Genomic DNA, 10,312 nt, shown 5'->3' with positions numbered 1-10,312 from the left:
AGCAGATGAATAATAGGGCACATCCATACAATGTAGAACTGCACATTGCCAAGAGGGTAAAGTATCTAACTGAACAAAAATATATACGCAATCATTTCAAAGATTTTACTGAGTTACATTTCATATAAGGAAATCAGTCAATTGAATTCAATTGATTAGGACCAAATCTACCCACCCAGTGGGGAGCAAGGCCCAGCCAATCAGAATGTGTTTTTCCCCATAAAAGGGCTTTATTACAGACAGAACTACTCCTCAGTTTCATCAGCTGTCTGGATGGCTGGTCTCTGACGATCCGCAGGTGAAGATGCCAAAAGGAAACTGGGCTGGAGTGGTTGTGAGGCCGGTTGGAGATAATGGCAAATTCTCTAAAACAACATTTGAGGTGTCTTACGGTAAAGAAATAAACCTTAAATTCTCTGGCAACAGCTCGGGTGGATATTCCTGCAATCAGCATGCCGATTGCACACTTCCTCAGAACTTGAGACATCTGTGCCATTGTGTTGTGTGACAAAAGTGCACATTTTAGAGTGGCCTTTATTGTACCCAGCACAAGGTGCACCTTGATCATGCTGTTCAATCAGTTGTTTTGATATGCCACACCTGTCAGGTGGATGGATTCTCTTGGCAAAGGAGAAATGCTCACTAACAGGGATGTAAACAAATTTGTACACAAAATATGAGATTAATAAGCTTTTTGTGAATATTTCTGGGATCTTTTATTTCAGCTCATTAAACATGGGACCAGCCCTTTACATGTTGCGTTTATAGTTTTGTTCAGTATATACAGTACCAGTCAAAAGTGTGAACACACCTCCTCATTCAAGGGTTTTTCTTTATTTTACTATTTTCTACATTTTAGAATAATAGTGAAGACATCAAAACTATGAAACAACACATATGCAATCAAGTAGTAACCAAAAAAGTGTTAAACAAATCAAAATATATTTTATATTTCAGATTCTTCAAAGTAGCCACCTTTTGCCTTGATGACAGCTTTGCACACTCTTGGCATTCTCTCAACCAGCTTCACCTAGAATGCTTTTCCAACAGTCTTGAAGGATTTCCCACATATGCTGAGCACTTATTGGCTACTTTTCCTTTACTCTGCGATCCAAGTCATCCCAAACCATCCGAATTAGGTTGAGGTTGGGTGATTCCATATGTGCTGTTTCATAGTTTTGATGTCTTCACTATTATTCTACAATACAGAAAATAGTAAAAATAAAGAAAAACCCTTGAATGAGTAAGTGTGTCCAAACTTTTGACTGGTACTGTATATGATAAATAAAAAACGAATCACAAAAAGCCTTAGGATTGGATTCAATCCGAGCAAGTTTTAGAGAGCAGTCGACAATGCGCCTTTTGCACATTATGTTTCCGTGTTCGAAGATATCACATTCATGGTAAACTCTGCAAATGTCGGATCAATCGGACATAACCTGTCAATTTTAATCGCTATTCATGGTTTGCATGATTCATCACAATATGGTTTTGAACGTTCTTATGAAGACTGACTTCCGACTGGATGGTTTTTCAATGCATTCCCAATTGGCGCTGATGAAGATTTCGTCAGAAGTGCATTATAGTGGCTTTGATATAATGATATTTCTAGAGGAGGCAAATAATTTGTAGGAAAACCTTTTGTCACCATTTTGATGTTGTTAAATTGACTTTAGATGTGATATATCATTTGTTAACTAAGAATTGAGGGGAGAGCACTGGATTTTAGCTAGCTAACATTAGCATTGTTAGGTATTGTTGACAAACTTTGCTGGGTAATAACGACATCATAATGGTGAAAAACTTGTTTCCTACTAATTACTTGCCTACTTTAGCAATGTCATTGTATTTCCAAGCCACTATAGTGAAATTTAGACTAAACGATCATTAGCCATCATTAAGAATGATTGGGCACCATTCGACTTTCGGGAGCCACTATGGCTAAGACGCCTTTAGAACACTCATAACAATGGTGTGATGCGACCGAGTAACAGAGGAGGTGCAACCCATGAATACAATGTGCCTGAGATTAACTTACGGCTTTAGTATAGAGTTATAACATCATAATATGAGCGCAGGTCATCACAATATGTATTTGCACTGACAAAATATAGGACTTATTGTCAGTGTCCGTGTATAGGAGATGAGAAATAGAATCAATCACAGGACACCGAACTGAGTAAAACATATGTCTTTACTCTAGGAAAAAATGTATATACAAAATCCACGCAGGGAATAAAACACCAACGAAATACATACAACGAACACAACCAACAGTAAAACAATAACGCACAAAACATCATGAATATCAGAGGGTTTAAATAGGGAAGTAATCATAACGAAATGGGAACCAGGTGTGAACAATCAAGACATAACAAATGGACAAAGAAACATGGATCGGTGGCAGCTAGAAAGCCAGTGACGATGACCGCCCGATGACCGCCGAACGCCGCCCGAACAAGGAGAGGCACCAACTTCGCGGAAGTCGTGACACTTATAGAGTCTCACAGTTCCCATAAAACCAGGACTAAACTATAGGCAAGTCATAACACTTTCTGTTTAATAAGTGAAACCAGAGTCTGTTTTTGCCTCTTACCAGTTCATGACTGTAGCATGTTCTCAGCTGCCACACCGCCACACTTTTGTGATGTTTACTACTAAATATTGATAGACATCTGGTGCTCCATTCATCCGCTATCAAAACCTGGGCCGTCAGTGAAGTTGATCCAGCCCTCTTCCTACTGTTTGTCATCACAAACACATATATACACACACACACTTGTGCATGCATGCACATGCACACACACAGAAATATACACACACGTTCACACGCCCACACACACACACACACACACACACACACACACACACACACACACACACACACACACACACACACACACACACACTTACAATCACACAACCAGAGCAGGTGGTGCAAGGTGATTGGCTTCACCATAAATCAGAGGCCTTGGCCACAGCATACTTTCACTACTACTTCCAGGAACAGCTACCTCAAAGGCACGCGATTCTGGCATGACACCGAAAGCATATTAGCTGGATTACTGGGACAGGGAGAATATGTGCTTGCCCAACAGATTTGTTAATACTGAGTCTACAGGGTGTGTGGAGAGTCAGGTTGATGGCCTAGGCCTGGAACTGAACAATAACAACCTTGTTTGGTCTAAATTTAGACTGAAATTGTTTGAGGGTTGAGTGAATTTAGAGGAAGAATTCAAACATATGGTAACACTTTCTAGGAAGTACATAGACATATAATCATTTATAACATGCTTAATAATGTGTTATGACAACAACAACAACAAAAAATGAGTTTAAGTGAAAGAGGATGTTAATGTGCAATGTGCTTTGGAGTAAGAATTTTAATTCCACCTGTAGCTAGCTAGTTAGTTAGTGAAGTTAGCTAGCTAGCGCTGCTATCTCTACATAGATAAATAGCTTGCTTCTGCTCATGTCCTACTTGGGAGTGCATGGCTAGCTAGCTAGTGACAATAATTCTCTCTAAACAAGAATGTTACGGCTAAACTGCCTATCTACAAGGAAAGGTTTGATAGAGCTGGGAGATAGCTAGCTAGCGGGAGTAACTTCCGCACTGGCAGACTTATGGCCACAGTTATTTTCCATGCACTTGACTGTGAATGTAGCTATGTTTGTTGTGTATTGAAATAATGGACAGCTTTGCTCTATGACCATATCACACTGTTATATAAAGTGTTACCTGGTTAGCTTAATATGTTGTGGTGTGTTTGTACCTCTGGAAAATGATCACATTTTACTTAAAGGCTATAAATACCTATTATAGGGCTTTATAATTAAGTGAATCACTTTACTTAAAGCAAAAAGAAACATATGAATAGTTCTTCATAAAGCTTGACAATACATTATGGTTGTTCTTTTAATGTAATATTGGGCCTTATGTGTGATATCATACTTTATGCACTACAGTCTTAGAAGTCATTATAGTTAATATTCAATAAAACCTCATTGTTTTATAACCGCTTATGAGTTATTATGGATGCTTATAGTCAGTGTCTTAACACATTATAAAGCATGTTATAAAACATTATACTTATGTACTTCATCAAAAGTGTTGTCAAACTTTATTATCGTTTTTTTTCTAGTTGCGTGAATCCAAGGCTACTGAGATTGTCATCAGCTGAGAAAGACAGAGAGGGTTAAAAAGGTCTGATTAACACGTTATAGTAACTTATTATAAAGTGTCACCAAAGTCGGGTGTTTTGGAGAAAAAAGAAATGTAGGATAAACTGTAAAAATGCATCTATCTGATTGACATTTATAAGATGGTTCACTGGGTCCAATTGGAAACCTGTGCCAAGAAAGCTGTTCCGTGAGCACTGAGGTCACACCCACACAAGCACATGCACACGCGTGCACACACACACGCTCATCCATATCTTACTGTAATAGTGAATAACTCTAAAAAACAAGAGACTGGGATTTGAGAGACACAAAAAAAGAAAGAGCGAATGGAAATAGAAAAACAAGGCTCTTTTGTCTTTCCTTAATTATTCATGCCTAGGAGGGATGCTCTCACTCCTTTGTTTTTGTCGGCTGACACATGTACAGGTACTGTGGCACACACAGCCTGCATGTGTGTGTGTGTGTGTGTGTGTGTGTGTGTGTGTGTGTGTGTGTGTGTGTGTGTGTGTGTGTGTGTGTGTGTGTGTGTGTGTGTGTGTGTTTGCTTGAATGCATGAGTGTGTGTTTGTACATTTGTCAGTTTCTTTACAAATGAGTGTGTGTATGTCTCTACAACGTCTGTGTGTGTGTGTGTGTGTCTACAACGTTGACACAGACACCAATCCCCGCCGTGACAGAAGCAGCAGCATTTCTTGCCGCCACAAATCAAAGTGAAGAAGGGGAGAGTAACAATAAGCAACAATAAGCCCACTGGTTTGAACTGATGGAGCTGTTTAGATACAGACAGACAACAGCAGCCTGGAAAGCGACCCTGCCCGCCATCTAATCGTCTTCAAATGGAGTAATGAAGGAGACACAGGCGAAGCCAGGCACGGCTCTCATGTTCGGCAAAGGTGCAGCACTTGTTTGTGTGAATGTCTGGCAATTAAAAATAATTGGGAAGCAGGTTTTGCCTGCGAATCTTCCAAGAGTGCCAGTTATGATCTAATGAAGGTTCATTAGGAAATACTGAAAGCTGAGAGCGCCGTATGACAACGGCAATTAGTCGGGATCATAGGCACACACACACACACCCACACACACAGACACACACACACACACACACACAAAAATCATTAAAAAATACCCCCGCCAAGATTAGCTTTTCCACTTAACGACCAATTCATTAGCTAATTGATTTCTTATTAGTTAGAGGCAGAAAAGCCTGTTTGGGGTTCTGGCACGGGTAATTAACAGCATTTACGCCATTAGTCAATCGCCTAATTCTGCAGGAAAACAACTTTGGAGCGAATGCAAAGCTCTCCAAAGGCTGGGGGCCATTTTGCATTCTGGTCTTTTCCTGCGTATGTTATGTTAGCTCTTTAATATTGTGAGGGGGATTCTCTACTTCTCCCCCTGGTTGGGGCCTAGACTCGTTAACGCCTGTTAATATGAAGTGATTAGGGATTCACGTCACGTTGCTATGTTAGGTGCCCGAGTCCATGTAGAGATGGATGGAGATGGAGGGATGGGGGGCAGGAATGATTTCTGTAATGAGAGAGAGAGAGAGAGAGAGAGAGAGAGACAAAGACAGAGACAGAAAGAGAGAGAGAGAGACAGAGAGAGAGAGAGAGAGGAGAGAGAGAGAGAGAGAGAGAGAGAGAGAGAGAGAGATATCCAGGTACTCTGTGGTGGATTTGTTACATTGTATAGTTAACAGGACATCCGAATCCTCCATTTTTCTTTATTTTTCAGAATCTCACCTAGCAATAAATGAAGTGTATCAAATTGAGAGGGAATGAAGTAATGGTTGCTTGTGGCCACAGAGGCTTCTTCTGACGGTCTTCTCCCTCAACACCTGACTGGGTAAAGCAGTGGAGACAGATGGTGACAGGTGGGTTTTGCCTTAAAGCACAACAGAGAAAGAGAGAGAGAGTACAGGCTGTGCTATTCATTATGTAGAAAGGGAAGATCATCTACTTCCCTTCATTTCTAATCCTACTTACACTATATCAACATATTGGATACCTTGTGTGAATCCAATTGGACATGTATCAAAGTGTTGGCTAGCTTTCAAATACTATATTATCAATTGAAAAGCAAACTTTTTTCTCCAGATTGTTTGAATTCTTGAGTTTGTGTTGAATTCAGTTCATCAAAGGGATTGTTTTTTAATTTGTACTGTAGTTATTGAAAATGTTTTATTTTTTACAAATAGGACGATGTATTCACTTTGTTAGGAAATGTGTCCTATTTTGCAATAGCTGTCCCTAACACCTACGGATTGACTTGGTTCTTACAGGTAGAGTGTAATTTCAGTATAGGTACATATTTTACATAGTAATTACAGATGTTTACCCGCCCCCCCCAAAAAAAATACACATATATATATATATATACAGTTGTAGTCGGAAGTTTACTCGTTTTTCAACCACTCCACAAATGTCTTGTTAACAAACTATAGTTTTGGCAAGTCGGTTAGGACATCTACATTGTGCATGACACAAGTAATTTTTCCAACAATTGTTTACAGACAGATTATTTCACTAATAATTCACTGTATCACAATTCCAGTGGGTCAGACGTTTACATACACTAAGTTGACTGTGCCTTTAAATAGCTTGGAAACTTCCAGAAAATGATGTCATGGCTTTAGAAGCTTCTGATAGGCTAATTGACATAATTTGAGTCAATTGGAGGTGTACCTGTTGATGTATTTCAAGGCCTACCTTCAAACTCAGTGCCTCTTTGCTTGACATCATGGGAAAATCAAAGGAAATCAGCCAAGACCTCAGAAAAGAATTGTAGCCCTCCACGAGTCTGGTTCATCCTTGGGAGCAATTTCCAAATGCCTGAAGGTACCACGTTCATCTGTACAAGCAATAGTATGCAAATATAAACACCATGGGACCACGCAGCCGTCATACTGCTCAGGAAGGCGACGCGTTCTTTGGTGCGAAAAGTGCAAATCAATCTCAGAACAACAGCAAAGGACCCTGTGAAGATGCTGGAGGAAACAAGTACAAAAGTATCTATATCCACAGTAAAACGAGTCCTATATCGACATAACCTGAAAGGCCGCTCAGCAAGGCAGAAGCCACTGCTCCAAACCGCCATAAAAAAGCCAGACTACGGTTTGCAACTGCATTCTTAAAATAAAGATGTGATCCTAACTGACCTACGACAGGTAATTTTTACGAGGATTAAATATCAGCAATTGTGAAAAACTGAGTTTAAATGTATTTGGCTAAGATGTATGTACATTTCCGACTTCAACTGTATATAAATAAAAAAGAATGCATTATGACAGGTGGGTTGTGGAGAGTGGATGTATTGGCCTCAGTGTCTTTAGAGAAAAAGAAGGGAGAAAGAATAGACGTGTGAGAGATGAGAGGCAGTGATTTGGTCCATCAAAGCCAGCCTTCAGCCAACAGACACAGCCTCAGGGTGCTGCCTGATGGCTCCTACCAGGACTTACTCTCTCTCTCTCTCTCTCTCTAGCTCTCTCTCTCACACACACACACACACACACACACACACACACACACACACACACACACACACACACACACACACACACACACACACACACAGCATGGAAAACCCCAGACCATGCTTTTGGGCCAATTGAGCAGTGTGGCAGTGTTATTTTTCTGAGTGGATAAGCTCCGATTTAGATGTAATTCTCAGTGGGAGAGGTCAGAGTTCAGGGTGTGTGTTTGTGTGTTAATGTGCATATACTCACATTCTCAAAAATGCCCCAGGCCCACTGCATTGAGAGTGAAGGTGATTCTGGTACCCCTGAGCTCCAGTACCAGTGAATAGGAACAACTCCAACAATGGGGTGCTTAAGGGGAAATTGGGACCCAACCAAACAGATGGGGGGGCCCAGTGACTCTGCTTAGGGACGTATCTACAGATGGTAAACCCCTCTTTCTTTCTACTCATCTGCTTTCCCCCGTCCCATCTCCCCTATCTCCCTTTCTCCCATCCCCCTCTCCCTCAACCTCTCTCCTTCCCCCCACCTCTCCTCTGCTCACCCTCTCCCTGTTTCCTCTGCTCTTGTCTTTACTTTTCCACTCTCCTTCTCATCCCCTACCCTTTTTCTCCAGTTCTTCTCCTCCCTGGTTCATCTATGTTCTCCTACTTGTCTATCTACTTCACTTCTCCCCCCTCCACAACGCCCCTCTCCTCCTCCCCAACTCCTCCATCCCCTCTCCAACTCTTCTCTCCCCCTCTCCCCCCTCTCTGTCCCCTCTGTCCCGCTCCGTCACTCTGTATCCTGTCGTTAATTAATTAATCGTAATGAGCTTGGCTATCAGTGAGTGACTACTTCTTTCTCAAGACCAGCAGGGCATAAATCAACCTCTGTAAATGACTAAAGCCTCTCTCTCTCCCCCCTCCCTCCCTCCCATCACAGACAGAGGAGTAACGGAGAGTGTCTTTCTCTGTATAACTCACTCTAATTGCATGATTGAGCAAGTGTAGCTTGGCTCTATTAAAGCATGTCTGTGTGTGTGTCAAATGGCCTTGCTCTCTGTGGCCGACACCGGAGGGACCCCTTATAGCCCGCTGTAGCAACACACACATACACACACTCTCTCTCTCTCCCTCTCTCTTAAACAGACATTTACTGTAAATGGGCCTCATTGGTCTCTGAAGATGTTGTTAACATGTTGGTGGGAGCGTTCCTCTGCCAAGGGGGAACTTAATCCATCTTCACATTAGACAAATTAATTAATGCTACAGGCTGTGACTGACTAACGCGGTCCTATTAAGGTTTTAGCCAGTCACATGATGCAACCACCCAGCAAAGTTGTATGGTCATTCAATGGGAGCAGATAGATCATTTGAAGTCAAGTCCAGAAAAACAACTAAATACTGAATCCAGTGTTGCGTACAAATATCTGATCCTTTTAAAAAAACTGCATCTAATTAAAGCTAGTGTTGTTAATAAAATGGTGTATGTGCCATTGGTATTCATTATGTGTCTTGGGATTACAATTTCAAATTTTGTCTATACGACCTTAGTGGACACATCTTCAATAAGGAAGATGTAATTCAGGGACTTATTATGAAATATCCAGTAAATCCCATTCAGTTCATTTCTCAAAAATATTTCATAGATATTATTGCTCTTTTTAGCGGGTTCGATGCCCACACAGCACAATATCCTGCCCACACCAACCCTTTCATATTTCCCTTTGGGACTAAAATAAAACGTGAACCTGCTATGAATGGAGCCATAAAATGCCAAATGTACATAACTTGACTTCTCTTTACAGTATTGATTTGTGTTTTTATTATGATTCATTTCCCTGGAGTTCTGTTTGGATACTAGCCCTAATATCATAAAGAGTGTATTCACTAGGAACCAAACGGAAGAAAATGGGACGGACCTACTTGAATTCCAATATTTTTTGTTGTGAAAAGTATTGCTTAGCAAAACATTTTGCTACCGTTTACTACGGTGTGCACTTATGAATACGCCCCTGGAGAGGGGTTGGTTCTGTGTTGTAATGCATCCCGTCATATTTTGTGACAGACAGAAAATGAGTGCAGGTCTTTCAAAACATCAAAGTAAAATAAATGGGGGTAACCTGAATGACCCACCAACATACTTCTGTGAATACATCAATAAATGGACAATAAGGTTTTAAACCAAATGGTATTGTGCCATTTTGTTTTGTATCGTATTGAATCATATCGTATCACAACCCGCTATTGGAGGGAGGGATAGGGATAGGGATGAATGGAGAGTGATGTGACAAGATAAATAAACGGATAGATAAAGACAAAGCTAGATAAGGACGGACAATAGATTAATGGATAGACAGTGAAAGAGGGGGAGAGAGAGAGCGCGAGAGAGAGAGAGCAAGCGAGAGTGAGCGAGAGAGTATCACGTTGTATAAATGATTGGATACAGGCGGAGGAATATGTAATAGGGGTGTTTAATACTCCACCCAAAAATACAACATGCAATGAAAAGGCACAGGGACGAAGCCCAAAACAAACACGTATACAAAAACACAGGGATGTAACCAAAACAAAAGAGCTAGGTTAAACCTCTAATAAATACACAGAACGAGACCCGTAATAACAATACAGGGGAAGAGACACATATTAGGAAATGCGCAAAAATACACGGGAC

The sequence above is a fragment of the Salmo salar genome, chromosome 21 (genome assembly GCF_965601325.2).
Source record: "Salmo salar chromosome 21, fSalSal1, whole genome shotgun sequence".
NCBI classification, from domain to species: Eukaryota; Metazoa; Chordata; class Actinopteri; order Salmoniformes; family Salmonidae; genus Salmo; species Salmo salar.
The sequence above is the reverse complement of the archived record's forward strand: the minus strand, read 5'-3'. Positions refer to the sequence as shown.